Genomic DNA, 17,321 nt, shown 5'->3' with positions numbered 1-17,321 from the left:
TTTGTACCAAAGTTTTGCAAAGTTAAAAGGCAAGCCACAAACCTCCACAACCAGTAAAAGAAAAATGCGTAAAACCAACAACAAATTAAATATGATAAACACCCACACAATAGGAGTGTGGAAGTCAAGCCTGTGTCTCTAAGTGAATGTCAATCTCTACGGGGCAGTTAGCCCTGACACGCTGTATTGAAGGCAATCATTAATATTTAGATATTGCAGGGAGAATCCTAGCTTTAGAAAGATTACATTTATCTCAGTCCAATTTAGATTGCCAGGACTCTCCGTTACCTCCTCCGTAAATATATTCAAGTCCATCTTCACCATGGAACAGCACCATCTGAAAGTCAAGGTTCTGTATGACGGCAGCTACACTATGAGATGATTTTCAAAGGAAGATTGAAGATAATAGGGGAGGAAGCCTCCTTACCTGGGAGAGCCCAAGTAAGAAATTATCTTCAACCACCTACTCTTGCCTTATTTGCAGATAAACAGAGTCCAGTTTGGGGGACACAATGAGATAACCTACAAAAAAGCACTTGGGGCAACCTTATTAAAGATGATCCCCAGACTTTGGCTACTCTTTCCTTAGAATAGGAGTCACGCGTAAAAATTCTATAAAGAATGGTTACTCATCCCTATATGAGAGGTTTCATCTAAACAGCTTTTGGGAAATGCTTTAGTAACTTCTAAACACCAACATGGAAAGGGACATCCAAAAACAGATGAAAAACCAAATTTTGAATTTAAAACACAGGGTGGGGTGCCTCATTGAAACTCTGAACTCATACACAGGGTGGTATATGAGTGGTGGTGGCTTTGATCTGCTGGGACTTCTTTCTTCATCAGTCTCCCCATAGTTTTCCTATGACTAATTTTTGTTTCTGATAACAAAAAAATTTAATTCTTCAATGGAACGATATGGTTTCACATTGTACTGACCATGGATCAATTCCGCCACTTCATCAACAATTAATGATTGACAAGGACATGGATTGATATTATACATAGATGGATCAGTCAGAATTCAGTAGCAGATAATGACACCACTATAGCTGTTTTAAGGGTTTAAAAGGAATTAAATTCTTACGAAATAAAGAGAAGGGTTCTAAGCTGACTTTTTGCACGGATGACTGGTAGAAAAACACCACGGAAACAGCTCACCTCGGGAACTGCTGTTTCCAACATCGTTTCTGCTGTTCCTGAAGACTCTGCTGAGGCCCACCCAGTAAAAACCCACTTCTGAATGCCTGTGAAGCCAGAAATGAACACTGGAAACTCTGAACTGTTTCTATAGGAAAACCACAATTGCATACAAATAGTGCCTCAGCCCCTGCTTCACATATGCCTTCCATATCATGCTCAGATTCATTTATTTGTAGAAAGTTAGGTCATTTTCAGACATAAGATAGTTGGAAAAAAAGAATATTTTGTTTTCCAGTCTCTACTATTACATGAAGTGGTGGATTGCAAACTTATTAGAACTACCTAGGGTTGCTTTTAGAATTCACACACCTCAGTTACAACTCATAACAAGAAACTTTACATCTTTGGGACTTCCTTATGTTAAAAAACAAACAAACAAACAAACAAAACATGATAATGATTCAAAAGTACAGCCAGTGTTGAACCAAAGATGCAAAATATGCCATCTTAAATTTCATAGTACACATGAATAATCTGGGTATTTTGTACAAATACAGAATCTGTTTCAGTTCATTTGAGTTGGGGTCCAAGATTCTGAGGTAATGCTGGTGCAGATGACACTTTGAGCAGTAGAGATGTTCTACCATGGTTCTCAAACTTTAGTGTGCATCAGAATCACTTAAGAGAGTTTGTTATGGCACATGTTGCTAAGGTCCACCCTCAGAATTCATTAGGTCTGGGGTGGGACCTGAGAATCTGAATTTCCAACAAATTCTTTGATGATGCTGAAGCTGTTAGTATGGATACCACAGAATCACTGATACAAAGCATGCTACAATGGAGTTGGAATGGAGTTGAGCAAGCCAATCACTATATCTGCAGCAGATGGCCACCATGTGTAATTTCTAATGAATTCAAAGAGTTTGTATTCTATTTGGATCCAACAGATAGAGGGACTCAGAAGAGAAAGTAAAATTTCATTACTTACACTACACCCAGTTGCTTTATCTTCCTTCCATACATGAAATCACGGATTAATTAAGTTGGGGAGACCTCACAGGAACATATAGCTAGATGGCAGAAACAAGGAAAAGGAAAGAGAGAATATCAGTCTTCTGTATCACAGTAAAGAAGATTACATTCACATTTTATTCTAGAAAAACAAGGAAAAATATCTGAATATTGGCTGGATGGCAGAGGCAAATGATCTATGGCTCATATGGTTCCCATGGATGAGATTTCAAGTGACATCCAGCTGACTGCTAATTCACTGGGAACATATCAGATGTTGGGGATTGTATCTTCCCTGTAATACACTCCAGGGAAGGGGGTGGGAATTTCCTGAATGCGTCTTCAGCCACAAGCTATTAAAGTTTTGTCATAAACTAGAAAACAACAGGCATCAGGCAATATAATCTTCGTATGATGTGTTTCATTATAATTTACCATATCAGACAGTTTCACTCAAAATCACAGTTTGGATTATTACTTATACTATATTAGAATACTTTATGTCTCCCCATCTTTACTTCTTTTATTCCACATTCACAGGGTACTGGATTCTCAAAATGGAGGTCCAATTTCTCACTCATGATTACTATATAAACCAAGTGAACTTGGTAATATTATCATGATCTGAAGCTCCATGACCTCCATGTATGAGAATCTAGGTAGGTAAGCACCTGGACTTCAGCAAAATCCAACAGTCTCCAGGAATAACAGAGGATAAAAGAACCCCACATTGAAGAAAGTCAGACTGTAGTTTCTGACTCATATCTCATGTTTAACTGAAAATGACCACAATGCCCTCCCCCAAATCAAAGTTTCCTAGTTTTCTGACATTAGTCAAAAGTCTACAAAACTAATGAAATGCAGGTTTTATTCCTAGCCTTCGGAAATGCAAAGATATATAAGACAGAGCTGTTATTACTCACACATACTGAACACCAAACAAGAAGGTTTTTTTCTTCATAGCAACCAATTCTCTAGGTCTTCAGAACAACTGGATGTCCAATAATTAAATTCAATTCTGACACTAGTCAAAATTAGTGTAGACCCTATAAATTAGGATTTCAGGTCTGCAAGGCTGACCACTACCACCCCCCAGGACTTTTGTACTTATGACCAAATGCCTATAAACTGGAATTCCTCATGACCCTTCAACTGAGGTTAAACAATTTTCTAGAAAAACTCATAGAACTCAGAGATGCACCTTATTTGCATTTATCAACTTATTACAATAAAGACTAAACTGAGGAACTGTGGAAATGATGGGATACAAAGGTCAAGGCATAGAGGGGTACAGCGCTGCTTCCATGCCTTCTTAAAGTACCCCCCACCCTCTAGCACATCTATGTGCTCAACAGTACAGAAGCTCTCTATATCCCATTGTTCAGGGGTATTTAAGGGGATTTCATTACATATCTATGAATTAAATTATTGATCATTAGTGATTCACTCAACTCAGTTTCCAGGTCTTCTCTCTTCCCTATATGTTAGGGTGTGGCTGAAAATGTCATACCACAATTGAATTTTTAAGGCTTGGTCTTTTTGGTGACCAGTCTCCATCCTGACATTATTTATTGGCCCGCCAAGAGTTGCCTCTTAAGAGCAAAAAACACTTCTTTCACCCTTATCATTCAGAAAATTGCAAGGGTTTTAGGAGTTCTATATGGGAAAAATATAGACCAAATATCTCTCCATAATTCTACTTACAGGGTCAACAGCCTTTGACAGTTTTGTAACCATGCTGTGGAAGTAGGATATGGACATAATAATATAATTAATAATAGTGCAATGCATCATCTTTTATTGTTATAGACCAAAAGTATTACAGACATTGAGAAAAGGGAGAATTCAATCACCAAGGACTAGAATAACTTGAACCAAGTCAACCTGGAAGGTGAGTATGGGGGTTATTGCACTTATTCTGTGCTAGTTTAGTCAAAGACACAGCTTCTGAAGCTCCCTTCTTCTGATGTGAGAGATGGTGGTGGCTAGGAAAAAGTAAAGTCAGAAATGGAATGAGATGTCTGGATTTCATCCTCCCATACCTAATCCATGCCCCAGCCTTGGGCAAAAGGGAAGGTGACAGGAAGGTAGGGAAAACTAATAGAAACATTGAGAGGTTACTGCCCTGCCTTCCCACTCATGGTTTAGAATAGCCCCTTAGAGGAGCCCCAGCTTATTATATGGTACCAACACAAATGTAATAAGGAAGTGATCATTTTGGAGAAGGCAGGAGGAGGAAAGGTGATGCAAAAGCATCTCAGGCCACTGCACCTTGCGAAGGGTATACAGAAGCCCAAGAAGTCCTGGGTGATCCATGAGGAGACACAGAGTTTTTGAGAAAAGCTACAGTAGAGCCAAGGCTCAAGGAGAGATAAAAGATGCCCCTGTGGGCAGGAAATTCAAGATGGCAGCAAGTGGGTAGGACTTTGAATGTTGAAAGAACACCCAGACACATTCTAAGTTGAAAAAAGATCAGTCTGTCTACTCCTGCTGCAGAGGTCAATGAAAAACCAAAGGTCACACTAAACATTTAGTCAGGCGAGACAATTTCAGAAGTTCTGAAAGAAATATAGGTGGGTCTCCCTGCTGGTGCAAGGGTTAAGATGCAACCTATGAAGCAATCCGCGGCCACTGCACACGAGTTCAATCCCCGGCCAGCCAGGGAGCAACCCACATAGCACAGCAGACCTCTCCTGACTCGCCTGCTGCTCCCCTCAGCAGTGTACTTCGGTCAATCTGCCTGTTCTGCTCTCCACTCTGTCTCTGGTGAATCCTCTCACCCCCTACACCTCTGGCCTGTACCCCAGCTCTTGTATGCATAAATAAATAAATCTTTAAAAAAAAAAAGAAATACAGGTATGTTATGTGATTCTTAAAAAAAAATGTAGTTGGATAGGTTTACAGGGGTTGATTCATATAAAAGTAAGAATTAAAGAGGGCCTCCCCAGTGGCGCAGCGGTTGAGCGCTGGGTTGCGAAGCTGCCCACAGCCTCCGTGGCGCCGGTTCGATCCCCGGCTGCTCCCCGGCCCCGGAAGAGGATCCCACATGGTGCGCAGACCTCTCCTGCCACCCGCTGCTCCCCTCAGCAGTGTGCTTCGGTCCTTCTGCCTATTCTGCTCCCCGCTCTGGCTCTGGTGAATTCTCTCACCCTCCCGCGCTTCTGACTGTACCCAGTGCATGTATAAACAAAACAAACAAACAAATATAATAAATAAATAAATAAAAACATGCCTCTATTAAAAAAAAAAAAGAATTAAAGAGCCATGCTAGTAAATGAAAACTCTGGGGGGTAGTATAATATGAACCAAACACACTGGAAGGAGGAGTAATCATAGCAAACATTCACCTTTCTGTTTTGTTGTAGAAAGAGAGGGAAAAAGACAGGGACAGCTGCTGGTGATTTATAAAGATGTTGTTGAAAGAGATTTTTAATGTAACCCAAAACCTGTTGCCAAATTCACTATTCACACATCAGATGCTGGGAACTATGTTATCAACACCAAGTGGTTAAAAATTTCAGTTAAAAAAAAATCTGAATTTTGTTATTGTTTCATCAGTTAATGATTATTAGAGACAGCAGAGCAGCTCATAGGTAGGGGAATGCATACCTCAAAGACAAGAAAGAGGAGAACATTATGAAAAAGTGAATGGCCAACAACTCTGAATGTCCAGTGGAGCCTGAAGTTTAAAGTCTAAAAGATAGAGCTAGAAGCAACCAGAATAAAAACTTGGGGGATGCTGGGACAGGGAAGGACAGAAGGAAGAGAACATTTCTCTTCATGTGAGAAATTTTGCAATTAAAGTAAAAGAGGATATTTCTAAGTATTTAGGGAAGAGGGTTTGTTTTCTGTGTTTTGGGGGTTTTTTTGCATTGTTTTGAGTCAGGGGTCACTGAATATCTACTTTGGTGATTTCTACTAAGTCAGGGAAACCTAGTCCATATTTATGGACAAAGTAGGGACAAGGAATTCTAGGAGGAATAATGAAGGCTATAAGAGAAAAAAGGATGTGTTGAGGGAACAAAACTTCAGAGCAAGGAGAAAAGGCTCAAAAGATTGGAAGGAATCCTCTCTCTAAAACAACTGGAGAAAAGGAGAAAACCAGGGAATTCTAGACCAGGACTTGTGAAAAAGATAAGGAGGCAGTTCTGTAAAGCATGTTCTCTTAACCTTGGTACTATTAATATGTCAGGCTAGATAATACTTAGTTGCGAGGGGTTGTTCTGTGAGGCACATTTAGCAGCATCTCTGACCTCTATCTTGGGGTGCCATAGCTATGACAAGCAAAATATACATTATAACCAAATGTCCTCTGGGGGGGGGGGCAGGGGCAAAACTGCGCTTGGCTGAGAACCACTGGGTTCAAGAAACTGATGGGTGAATCCGAAGCTAGGAAGTTGCTCCCATACTCCTCACACATCCAAGATGCAAGTCCTTATGAGGGAAAGAGGAAAGTGTAGGAAATTGGTTAAGCACTGTGGCAGGGGTTATCCAGGATGGAGAAGGCACTAAATTGCACCAGGAAAATTTTCCTTCCTCTTCCTCTCCCTTCTCATGAAGCTGCAAGGTCCTGTGACCTGGTGAGAGTGATTCATTATCTTTCTCAACGGTGGCCAGGAATCTCTCTCACTGCTATAATACATGCTGTGGTAGCTGAGGTTTATAGCAGACATGTCTCTGCTACTATAAAATTATGTCATCTAGGTCTGAAGATTCAAAAGCCTATGAAATGTTCCCAGTAAATATTAGAGCCATTGCTTTATGGCTGCAAGTGAAAGGGCATGAAGGGCATACCCTGCCACATGGTGGGTCCTCACAGCCTCTTCAAAACCCTAACGTCATCTGTTACATGCCATGGGCAGAGAAGTGGTTGGCAGCCAAGTGGACATGTGTGGGTAGTTCCACACTGTCAGGGAAGTGCTGTAGAATACAGGTGAGAACAATTAAATAAACTGGAGATTCTAGAATCCTCTCGATTCTGAATCAACCAGTAAGCATCGTAAAGTTTACCCTTTGCAGGTATAAGCTTAGGGCTACAAACCACCTTATGGCAAGGAGCTATCTTTTGCTCTATATTTTCTCCCTCAAACTGTTCCTAATTTCTACTATCCTGCTGCTACAAAATGACTGGTGGCCATAACTACTGGACTCTCATTTCTTCACATTCTAAGCACATTTAGCAGCAAAGCTGCAAATAGTTCTCCCCTTCTCAGTAACACATAAAATAGGATGAGGAACTTTCTGTATTCCTGGACAAAGCCATACATGCTATTGTTAGGCGAATAATTACACACTGCTTGTGAAGCCAGTGACACGAGATGGGGCATGTATTGAGCAAGCTGAGGAGAAGTGCAAAAACTCCTCTCTCCTGGTGATTACAGTCAAAGAAAGTTTTCCTATCAAGGAGGGAATTATATCCAAGAAATGAAATACATACAAATCTCAAGAAGCAATTCCTCTCAGCTCCACCAATCTCATCCAACTAGGCACTCAGTAGAATGTATTTTTCTAGAATATTCACTGCATTTTCCCTTTCACAACTTGAAAATAATCTCTTCTGATGAGAGTGCTATAGAGGAAATAACTTTGAATTTACCCACACGTTCATTCATTCATTCAATCTAATTGGATGAATACCCAGCACTATTTTCAGTTGTATGAATAAATAATGAATAAGATGCAAACTGTCCCTGCCCTCCTGAATTGTGATGGGAAGGAATAGTGCTAATCAGCACTCTGCTTTTAAGAGCTGTTGGTCTTTAGGCTCTTTGTATTTATAACACGAGGATAAGGACTTCCAATCTTAAAGCATGTTGTGTCTTCAACATCCACCACTGGTGAGTCAGTTGTCAGCAGTGGATCAAAAATTTTGATCTGTGTTATGGACCAAGCGGTGTTCCATAATAAAACTCACATTGATGTTCTAATCCTCAGTACCTTAGAACGTGAACATATTTGGAAATATGGTATTGATAAAAATGATTAAGTTAAAATGAGTTTATCATGGTGAGCTCAAAACAATATGACCAGTGTCCTTACGTGAAGAAAAATTTTGGACACAGATACATGAAAGGAGACAAGGTGAAGACACATGGAGACAAGGGCATCTACAAGCCAGGAGGGAGGCCTCAGAAGCAATCAGCCCTCAGCTCTTCTAACTAACTTCCAGAGTTCAGAAGTGTGAGTCAATAAGTTTCTACTGTTTAAGTCATTCACCACTTTATGGTAACTTATTAGAACAGCCCTAGCAACCTAATTCAGTCTATATAAAGACACACTTGCAGACACTTTTTTAAGGATTCACAGGCCTCATCCTAACCCCCTAAATGAATAAGAACCTCCAGGTGTAAGGTCTAGGCTACACAGGAGATTTGAAAAGGGGCTAATCATAAAACTGATGTCCCCAAAGTTGCAGAGCCACTGGTCTACAGTATTTAGTGAAGTGTCAGAGTGACTCTACTGATATCCTTAATCTTGCTGGATGCAGTGTTTACTATCATGGAGACATTTATTGAACTTTTACCATGTTAGAAACTGTGCAGAATACAGAGATGAAGAGCACAATCTTCCTAAGACCTGTCACAAGTCATTTAAAGACTTTATTCTTCTCTTAGTTTACTTCTGAACAGGAGTAAAATAGAGGAGCGCTTGCTTTGTAGAAATGTTGAGAAATTTAATTACTAAACACTTGTTAAAGCTCTCCACGAAGTCTTTTGATGAAAAAATTTTCTAACTACAAAGTATTAATATGGGGGTACAGCCTGGAGGCACTGCAGGCTGCTGCAAGGCCTAGTTCCTTTTTTATGCAAATGAAGCACCACCTTAATTCACCTGGCAAATTACTGAGATGGCAGCAAGCAAGCTGCAGTTAGGGAGGGGCTCTGTGAGTGTCCTTACTGCTTCCTTCCAATTCTTGTCTACTCTTTTTACCTCAGCTGATTCAATGTGTTCCTGGCAGAAAGTTTCTCTGGTATAATTTCACATGAATGACCTTCTTGACCCCTGTGTGTTGCTAATCTGATGGTGTAATACTGTGTTGACTTAAACACAGTAGAACTGAAATAATGGGCTTGATCACTGTTGTACTCACTGTCACCTTCTTAGAGTAGAGAGCTGAGGGAATGTCCAAGGAGAGCTGACTGTACAGAATTAAAAAGGAGATAGAGGAAGTTATCTGGAGATGAGTTTTATAGAAACCACTAGGAAAGGACCAAGCAGAGAGAAGGGGAGGGTAGCAAGTTGGAAAGAGGGAGGTTCGATAGCAATTTGGTCAAAGACTTATCTTTAAGGTTATTTGCATTCACACTGATAGTCTTGAAAGAGAGCCCCTAAGCCTCAGAAGTAGGATTAAATAGGACCTCCCAACAGATGTGCAGAAAATGATTTACAGGTGTGCCAAAATGCCTAACTATCATCCTCAACCCTTAGAGCAGTCCACTGGCTGGGAGAGCTGGTCCCAGACCCATCCCCCCAACAGCTGGAAGCTTAATCAGGAGCTTCAAATTCCCTTCAGTTATACAATCCATAGAAAAACATCATTTTTTTTCAAGTGTACCTGATAGGAAAAAATTTTAGGAACAATTGGATTAAATAATTTTCCATGGCTATCTTTATTTTCACTGTTTCCTCTCTCACTCTTACAGTTTATTCTCCATGCAGACTCTCAGTTCTGCGGTTTTATGTATAGTATAACGGATGCTTCTGGTTTCAGAAACACCACTGCCCACTCTTAACACATACATGCACACACACAATCCCCACACACCCAGACAATTACTACTTGTTCATCAGAGAAAAAAATCCTGTTTTGTTCATCATTGTTATCCAGTGCCTAGTAAATGTTTCATATATTGTATAATTTGCTGGATGGGTAGATGAATGAGTTGAGTTTCTTTCATAGTGAAGAAATCAATAGTTTGGTTGCTTTTAACTTTTTTGCTTTAGTTTCTACTCTTTTTCAATTCTACATCAGTACTGAAAATAAAATAACTTTTCTTATTAAACCTCTGCAAAAAAGAGCCCACATCATCCCTGTTTACATTATTGAGCAAATTCAGGGCTCTATTAGCATAGAAAGCTAAGAAATAAACATTGGGTAAGAAACTATTTCTATAACTTTCAGGAGAGAGAAAGTAGAGAGAGGAATCAATGCAGAAAATATTACAATGCAGCAAAATGAATTCCTAGTATGTTAAGAATACGGTGCTAAATACTGAGGATATAGTGATTAGAGATAGATGGTATCTTCAGAGAAGTGGACTCTTGATGGGAGTCCGTACACTCAGAGAAGTCATTTCATTCTGAAAATAGTATTAAGATGAGAAGACCAGTTATCATGGACAAGTACAGTGAAATCAGCCACCATAGGAGTACTGACATCACACATATTGGCAATGACTACAAACCACACATGTCCCTACTCTTGAGATCCAGTTGTTAAACATTTTCCTGCCAAGAAACTGGTCTTCATATGTTCTTCTATGGCAAAGATAGACAAACTATGAGGCAAATTTGGATGGATACTATTTTTTGTAGTTAAATGTTTTTGGAACCTATTCATTGACTTGTTTGTGACTTCTTTCACAATGCAATGACAGAGGAGGGTAGCTGGCAAGAGGCCCTTTGGTCAGTGAGGCTGAAATATGTACTATCTCGACCTTTACAGAAATAGCTTGCTTACTCCTGATCTTTAGCCCAATACTGTGTGTTCACTGCCCAACATCACACACCATCTTTAATGAACACTAAGCTGCAGTGATATGACAAGGAAGTAACACTTGGAATTCAGAAGACATGGTTGAGTCTCTACTTGTGAATGTAAGACTTGGTCAATTCACTTTTATGTTTGCTGAATTTATTTCCTCATTTTGAGAAGAATGGCCCCCTAAAAACACTGTTTTGAAATCAAACAAAATGTGAAAACACCTTGCAAATATAAATCACTATGAAAATGAAAAATGCCACTGTAATTTACGAGTAGATCTTTCTCCATTAGACCCTCTCAAGGTAGATTTTATACCTACTTCACTTTGCTCCCATCAGAGTTGGCATCTTGCATGCAGGTGGTAGTCATTATATTATTGTGGAGTGATAAATGGATAGGAATAGGAGAATTCTCTTTTTCAAGTCTTAATAGTTGGTTTCTTAGTGATGACAGAATGAGCAGCCTAAATAGCCTCCCTCAACCTCCAAAAAAAACCCAAAAAACAAAAAAACAAATGGGAAAGTTATCCCATGATTTTCTTGCTTCCTGATTTTCTGGTTGACCCATTCCTCACTCTATCCTTGCTGCTGCTATTCCTTCTATCTGAACCTCTTTCCCTCCAGGATCCACCTTGCGCCCATTAATGCAGATGGGTACTGCATTGTGCTGATAAAAATAGCTAAACCATTTTTTGAATAGTCTCAATTCCTTGGGATATAAATAAGAGAAGGCTTTATTTTTTCCAAACAACTGCCTACCAAATTGGCTTTGTTGAGTTTCTTTTCCCACTAGTTGGGGGTTCTTTTAAGGATATCTTTTCTAAGTTTTATAATTTTCCTGTCATTTTCAGCTTTTATTCACTAATAATTTTATGTACCTAGAGAAGTACTGGCATATAGCTAGTGATCTATAAATATTTATGAAATGAAAGAATGGCTTTCAGTATTTTATATTCAGTCCTCTTCACTTTAAAACCACTATCAAATTCAGTGCAGACAGTGCCTTTTCCCTCTCTGCTGGCATGGGAAAGGGGATGATGTAATGCTCTCCACACACTTCCTCTTCCCAGCTCTTTCCTTTAGGAATAGGGGCCAGTAGAAGAAACAGAGAGACTGCTAGGGTAAGGAGGCTGTCTTCTCCTTGGTTGGTTGCTACTGCCTCTCTTTCCAGTGTTGACCAATCACCGGTATCTTTACATGGCAGGCTTCCAAGAATTTCCTGTCTCCTAAGCTAAACACATGTGGTCATTGGTGGTAACAGCCAGGGTCTCCTCAACCCTTGACTCGTGATAAGAAGATTCAGTTGTGACTTAACCTTTGGTGGGACATCAGTAAGCCCAATTATCTCTAGTTGGTTAACTCAGTCTGAAGACAATTCACAAGTTCTTGTTACACCAAGTGGTAGGAGTACACTCGTTGCCACTCAAAAATTCTCTTTCTTCACTTCTGATGGTACAGGGGCAGATAAGCAATTCTACTAGTGTGCAGCTGCCTGATAGGGTTATAAAGTGAGAGGCACCCTCATTTTCACCAGTGGTTCTCTTGAGATGTTCTTGCTTGGATGTATGGGAAGCCAAACTCCTGGTCATTTTTTTGCTATGCAGCGAAAACATGAGAGCTTCTCCCCCAGAACACTAGGTATCCTGCAGGTGATCCTGTTTCTGCCCTCTCTCTCAACCTGCTCCTTTAGCTATACTGACTCCAAATCCATGGAGTGGATTCTAAGGCTTCTTGAAAATCCTATTAGGCTGGAAGGACAGCTCTAGAGGCTAGCAATTCTCTGGACTTTTTAAGTTGGGACCTAGGTGAATCTGGCCTCCACTTTTGACCTTAACCACAAGAAAATGTATTTTCACAGCCTGTTACAATGAAACAGTGATATCTTTTAAGTTGTTCAAGATTTCAAGCTAAAATGTTAGTGACAGTAGAGGGAAGGTGGTAAGGTCAGGGGTTAGGAAAATCCCCTGAGAGGCAGCCCTCTCCACCTTCACAAAAGTGACCTCTACTGAAACAATATGAATCAGGAAGATTCTACTTCATAGACTGACTCTCAGGCTTGTGCTTCCACCCAGATTTAAACTTTCTGGACTAAAGAGTTGGAATTCAGGAAGAATGTGGCAAGAGAAATATATAAGGAACAGATGAAAACCCCACGAATCCTCTGACAACTAAGGTCCAAGTTCACAGAGATGGGTTTCCTTGAAAAGACATTCCTAATAATGCATATTATTAGTAAAACGAAGTAAAGTGACCATTATAACTTTTAATGAGAATTACTTGAAATTCTCTAAATTTGAGAAATTGTCATTTTTCATCGTCGCTCTTATTTTCCTCCCAATTAAAGACATCTTGAACAATGTTTAATAGCTGTTTTCTGATGGGATATTTCTTCACACAAAAAAGCCTCTGCCATGGAAATCAGTGTAAGTGCTCTCAAACGACAAAAAGGGATGGAAATGGAAAAGTAATTGCATGTCTTGCACCTGCCTCCTGAAATTCATTAGCAGCTTATGGTACTCTGAAATCCTCTTTGAGGATGTTAAAAACAATCACACAATTGTTCTGCCTCATCCTGTGTTTCATGATTCTAGCACTTAAGTGGCACAGACACAGAGAAAGGTTTTAGATACATACCCTGTTTTCAGACACACAATAGATCTCTGCATGCTATTAATTCTGAATTCTTGCCACTCCTCAAAAGCACCTGTTTTTTTCTTACAAGGGCCATACCAACTTGAAATTAGTAAATTAAGGAAAGCACTCAGCAAAGAATTCTGAAAATTCTTCTTACTTTCAAATTTCACAAGCAGAGATCTTTAATCAGTAGCTTCTTCAGGGCTGTAATTTATTTAGAAGAAACACATCATTTTGTTGCCTAGAAATGCCCAATGCAAATTGAGAGGTTTAGGAGAGCAAATATGAATCCCTCTCCTTCCCGCATCTCACTCCATTGGCGGTCCTCAAATATTGTGTGCATAGACATCACCTCAATTTCATCAATAGCCCCTCTTGCAGAGTGCAGTTTGAGAGAGCTTCTTCACCTGCTTCATAATCTCATCCCCCATAGTCCTTCTGCAATATCTTCACAGAGGAAGCATCTCACTTCTTCCACCTTCCCCACACCCTTTTGTTTCAGCTCTTTGTGAACAATACTTTTTCAAACAAGGAACGAATCATGAAGCCATTTATTGAGCATCTACTATGTGGTGCTGTGCTATGCAATCAGTATTTTTAGCCTATTTTACAGTGGGGTACTGAGACTCAGTGATAGGATTGGCCAAAGATCGCCGACCTCTTTCCCGAAAAGGTTTTGTCTCAAAAATAAGTGGTAAAAAGGTCATAATGGGCCCTGCTAAGAGTTCTAGGGAGAAATATCTGAGGGGTGAAATGAAATTATTTCAAGACTTCAAAGAAATCTGGTCAATACATCAGAGTTAGTTTAAATTGCAATATCCCAGGTGCTGAGAGAGCTAAAGAGCAAGTGCATGACGACAGCCTCTGTGCTCAGGATGCACATTCACCTACCAGCAAGATTGGCCTGAGATAAAGAGAATCAGATACAATCAGATACAACAGGCAAAAGGCTGTCTTCACAAAGGGAGACACTGTGTGGCAGACAAAATGTGCTAAAGAAGGCCAAAGGAACAGCTTCAGTTTCAGGAAGGAAGAGGGAAGTTAGAGGAACCTGGAAAACTCATTGTGATTTCAGAGAAAGGAGAATAGAGCAAAAGGTTTTTCAGACCAAATTCCAACCAATCCCTGCTTAATCTAATCCTGGCCTTTCCCCATTTCTCACAAAGTGCCAGGACCATAGGGTCCCCACAGAGCGTGAGTTTGAGAAGCTGCGGGAGGCATCTGGAGGCAGCTCCCCAACCAAGGACTCAGCCCAAACTGTGGATTCCCTTGGGTTGCAGTTCTCATTAATTGACTAGATATTAGGTGTTAAGTTGTTCTTTCTCTACCTGGCATGAGCTTTATTTTCTTTTCACAGTCAAAACAGAAAACAGTTAGCTATCAGGCTCCATCCACAACCATTCACAGTCCCCAAACCACCTAACACGGCTCATCTTTCCATTCAGAAAATCACTTTCCTGGGAGCCTCTCGTTACTAACTATTCACCACTTCGGAAAGACTCCTTTGAGACAGCTATTTTTGTATGATTCTTTCAGACTCAGAGAGAGAACATTTATTAATTATTCTAACATTTTCCAAGTCTATAAATTTTATGAAGTTCTGCTTTTTATTTTTTGCCCCAAATATAAAGTCTCAGAATTATAATAATATTAAAGAGGTTAAGCATAGTCCCTGGTATGTATTAGTCACCAAGTCACTATTAATCACTCTTCCTTTCCTTGTCTTTTTCTCTTCTCTCACAATTTACAGATGAAGGATGAATGCACGGAGATTAACTCTTGGCAGAGTCACAGATTTAAAAATACTGGTGTTGGGCCTCCCCGGTGGTGCAGCGGTTGAGCGCTGGGTTGCGAAGCTGCACGTAGCCTTTGCAGCACTGGTTCGATCCCCGGCCACCGGTGAGGGTCCCACGTGGCGTGAGACCTCTTCTGCCGCCCGCTGCTCCCCTCAGCGTGTACTTCGTCAGTCTGGCTGTTCTGTTCCTGCTCTGGCTTTGGTGAATTCTCTCACCCTCTCGTGCTTCTGACTGTACCCAGTGCTTGTATAAATAAATCAATCAATCTTTAAAAAAAATAAAAAACCTACAGCCATACCACCCTGAACGCGTCCGATTTCGTCTGATCTCGGAAGCTAAGCAGGGTCGGACCTGGTTAGTACTTGGATGGGAGACCACCTGGGAATACCAGGTGCTGTAGTCTTAAAAACGATAAATAAATAAAAATAAAAATAAAAATACTGGTGTTAGGAAATAAATCCAGGTGGACTGTGGGAAGTCTGAACTCTTCTTTCTACTTTCCAAAAACGTTAACAAAAGTTTTAGTTTATCCGTTGCCTATGATTCAGATAAGCACATTTGCGTGTGTGTGCTCTGTCTGTCTGACTCTCTCAGCTCTCGCTCTCTCTCTCTCTCTCTCTCTCTCAGTTAGGTTCACACATAATAAAATTAAGTTGTATTAAGCCTACCAACTTTCACGTTTGGCAAAGCTGCAAGTTATATAACCAACACCACGATCCAAATATAACACCACCCCCACAAAGCCTCTCCCTGCCCTTTTCAGTTAACCAATTCCTACAAACCTCAGGTCCTAGGATTTGATGTGTAGTTACTATGATTTTGTATTTTCCCAAATGTAATATAAATCGAATGATATAGTATATACAGTCTGTCAAAAAAAATGACAACCAATTCATGTGCCGTAAAATTCACCCCATTTAAGTGTATAATTCAATGGCATTAGTACATTCACAAGGTTGTATACCTATCCAAAGAAAATACACACATGCCTATCAATAGTCACTTCCCCTTCACCCTCTTCCCAGCCCCCAGAAACAACTAATCTACTTTCTATCACTGGATTAGCCTATCTTGGACCTTTCTTAATATGGAGTCAGGTATTATGTGTCTTTCAGTGAGTACTTTCTTTCACTTTAGCATAACGTTTTCAGAGTTCATTATGTTTTAGCCTGTATCAGTACCTCATTCCTTTATATGGCTGAATGATATTACATTGTATGGTGTTATTATATTATTTGTTTTTTCAGCAGTTGATGAGCATTTAGGTTATTTCTACTTTTTGGCTATTATGAATAATACAGCTGTGAACATCAATGTAAAAGATTTTGTGGGAACATATTTTAAAAATTATTTTGGAAATATACCTACACACGGCTCATGTAATTACTCTGTGTTTTCCATCTTGAACAACCACCAAACTATTTTCCAAAGTGTTTTATATTTCAACTGGGTTGTCTTTTTAATAACCTTTTATCTGATGTCTTTCACATATCATACTTTGGAAATTCCTTGATGCAGTTACATTCCTAGTTATTGTTAAATAATGTTCCATTGTATGGATACACTATAACTTATCCATTTACTGGCTGACAAATATTTGGATTATTTTTAGTGAAACAACATGATCACACAAGTTTTTGTTTAGACATGTTTTCATTTAAATAGAATTAGGATTATTGCATCAGTCTAATTTCTTGTTTGCCTTAGCTAAAACTGTCAATAGAATGTTAAGAGTGACAAGAGCAGAATCCTTGCCTCATTCTTGATCTGAGCAGGAAGCATCGAGTTCTAACTTTCAAGTACATTTTAGGATTTTGAGGATATTCCCTCATATTAACTCCATGATCCACTCCAGTTGGAGTAATCTTGATTGAGTATCAATTTCAGGTAAGTGAACTAGGGCGGTAACTTAGCCTCTCAAGCCTCAGGTTCCAAGGGCAGAGGGGTAGACACACATTAAAATGTGGAGTGTCCATTGAAACCACTAATTGAACATGTAGTATTTCTGAAAAAATAATAATCTTGAGGTGACTG

General features: G+C 39.8%; 1 protein-coding gene and 1 non-coding gene across 2 annotated transcripts in view; one reads left to right on the top strand and one right to left on the bottom strand.

The window, feature by feature from the left end:
- PIK3R1 (phosphoinositide-3-kinase regulatory subunit 1) overlaps positions 1–2,213 on the bottom strand; it is a 470,555-nt gene extending 468,342 nt beyond the window's left edge. The window contains exon 1 of the mRNA XM_054688102.1: positions 2,132–2,213. The gene's annotated coding sequence lies outside the window, so the exon portion shown is untranslated. The remainder of the gene's footprint in view (positions 1–2,131) is intronic.
- A 13,358-nt stretch (positions 2,214–15,571) lies between these two features.
- On the top strand, positions 15,572–15,690 carry LOC119261468 (5S ribosomal RNA). Its single transcript, XR_005129014.1, has one exon. It is a non-coding gene; the product is annotated as a 5S ribosomal RNA (ribosomal RNA).
- The last annotated feature ends 1,631 nt before the right edge of the window (positions 15,691–17,321 follow it).

Source organism: Talpa occidentalis, unplaced genomic scaffold (genome assembly GCF_014898055.3).
Source record: "Talpa occidentalis isolate TD23 unplaced genomic scaffold, MPIMG_talOcc4v2.1 talOcc4.6, whole genome shotgun sequence".
In the NCBI taxonomy this organism is placed as follows: domain Eukaryota; kingdom Metazoa; phylum Chordata; class Mammalia; order Eulipotyphla; family Talpidae; genus Talpa; species Talpa occidentalis.
Note: the sequence above shows the minus strand (reverse complement) of the source record. Positions and strands in the feature narration are given on the sequence as shown.